At 44.7% G+C, this 2426-nt stretch overlaps 1 pseudogene; it reads right to left on the bottom strand.

Moving 5' to 3' along the window:
- Nucleotides 1–1494: 1494 nt before the first annotated feature.
- Nucleotides 1495–2426, bottom strand: part of LOC114617538 — a 21418-nt pseudogene continuing 20486 nt past the window's right edge.

The following is a 2426-nucleotide window of genomic DNA, read 5'->3' as shown; positions in this document are numbered from 1 at the left end:
GTAGTGGACCTTTTAAGAGTTGGGGCCCACAGGTCTTAGGTCATTGGAAACTTGAGGTAATGCCCTTAAAAACTGTAAGGACCTCTCCACTCACCTCTCCTCTCTGAGACAGGTCTCCCTGTGTAGCCCAGATTGGCCTTTAATTTGTAGTCTTCTTGCATCAGCCTCTTGAGAGCTGATATATCGATGTGTACCACCATAATCTATCTGTCTGTCTGTCTATCTATCTATCTATCTATCTATCATCTATCAATGTATCTATTTTTCATCATCTCTGCCACAAGGTAGCCAGGCCTCTTCTACCATGCAATCCTAACATAATGTGCTGCCTTACCACAGGCCTAAAACAACAGGACCAATAAGCCACCTATTGGAATCTCAAAACTGTGAGACCCAATAGACCTCCTCTCCTTACAATCTGGTTATTTTCTGAGCCTGCTGGCTCAGCTATCACAGGTTTGTTACGGTGACAGAATGCTAATGAACCCACCCCCTTTATACCTATCTTTATTGCCACCTCTATGTCACTTGCCTTGGCACACCCCACTATCACAAGATATGTGAAATTTTTCTCTGGTTTCTCAGGGTCCCAGTAGCCACCATGCTCCCTTCCATCTGCCCTCCATCCAGAAGTCTCAAGCCATCAATCTAGTATTCTATTTATTATGCAGAAAACCATGTCTGAACTCCCCATAGGACTTAGAATTTAGTTGGGAGCCTTTAGCCTGATGATTTAGTTTGCTTATAACATTACTTCTTCTGATTTTATTTCCTGATTGGCACGTTATGTCTCAGTCCTACTTGTCTTTTTGCAGCTTCTGGAAGCTTTAGGTGCCCTCAGGCCTCTGGGACTCTGTACCTTATAGTTTTCTGCACCATGATCAGCTTCCTCCAGTCCTCCCTTAGAGCCAAGTTTCTATGTTGTCATGGAAGCCTTTGTCATTGCTCCCACACAAGACATACTCATCCCTTCTGGACTGAGTGCTGACCAGGGGATTGAACCCATGGCAAAAAAGATGATTTAAAATCAGCCCACCTTGTTTTCCCCAAATCCATTGAGAATAACTTCTTATGCCTCTGGTCTATAAGTTTCTAAGGACACACAGAGTCTCTCTGCCTCTGGTCTATAAACTAAGGACACACAGGGCATCCTTTTTGTCATTCAGTCACCAGCACCTGGCCCTGGTTTGGAGCAGAGTGGGCACCAGATAAGTACTTTTGCTGAATGAACAAATAGACACGCAAAGACCCAGGACGATGATAAATGGATAAAGAGGTGAACTGAGCAGACATATTTAAGCCTTTGTGGTTTTGTTTTTTGTTTTGTTTTTTATTTTTCTTCTTTCTGGTCAGTTTTTATTTTAATCTTAGGCACCGATGCAGAAGACGGCTCTGCCTTGCAGGGAGAGGCTTCACACAAACACATCTCAGGATCTCAGGGAGGTCCGTTCCACCGTGCCACAGTGTACCCACTCTCTCCATTCCGTTGTCTACTTACTCCTTCTCGGTCTGTTCTTCCTCGTCCAGTCTTTCTTCATCTTCATCCTCCTCCTCCCTGCTTTTGTCTTGCTCTTTGGAATCTGCTTTTTTTTTTTTTTTGTCTTTGTCGTTCTTCTTTTGCTCCAATGCTTCCTTCTTGCTTTTCTGCTCCCGCCTGTGTGTTTCTGTGTGTTTCTTTCAGTGGCGTTATGAACCGCTGGAACTTGGAACTCCACCTCTTCCATGGCTAACAGCACATCACTGGCATGGAGAGTCTTGCATTTCCCTTTCTTTGCGAAGTTTTTCCGCACAGGATGTGTCATACAGAATGAACACACTGGCGGCGCAGGAGATGGTACCTTGGGCCTCCTTGGAAATGTTGCCGCCATCCGGGGTCACCTCCTTGATGATCCTGGTAATGGCGGCTTTGGGCAGATTTAGGTCTCTCTCGTGTCTCCACCATCGCTTCTGCTGGGGCCCGAGCCTCTTCCATCTCAGGCCTCGTTTTCAGACAGTTCTCAAGCCTTTGAGTGTCTTTGAGGAAACATCATAAGCCAAAAAGTACAGCATCTTTTTCTGGGGAGTAAAGCTTTGCTAATAAAAAGCATCTCAGAAAACTACAAGCCAGGAGTTGGCGACCAGTATATCAAAAGATTCCTTTCACCAATCCCCAAATTAGTCATGCATGGATCACTCAAACCACATTGGACTCAGGGATGGACATGCATCCTCTTACCTCAATCATCATGGTCCTCTTCCCCTTCCTCCTCTTTCTCCTCACCATCATTATCATCGGGTTACCGAACATTCATTGATCATTGCTACCTGTTGAATTCTGTTCTAAACTTTTTTATTGGTATCAATACATCAATTCTCAGAACAGTTCTTGAAGCAAATTCCTTCCTTCCTTCCTTCCTTCCTTCCTTCCTTCCTTCCTTCCTTCCTTC

Source organism: Grammomys surdaster, unplaced genomic scaffold (genome assembly GCF_004785775.1).
Source record: "Grammomys surdaster isolate TR1022 unplaced genomic scaffold, NIH_TR_1.0 137, whole genome shotgun sequence".
Classification (NCBI taxonomy): Eukaryota; Metazoa; Chordata; class Mammalia; order Rodentia; family Muridae; genus Grammomys; species Grammomys surdaster.
The sequence above is the reverse complement of the archived record's forward strand: the minus strand, read 5'-3'. Positions and strand labels throughout refer to the sequence as shown.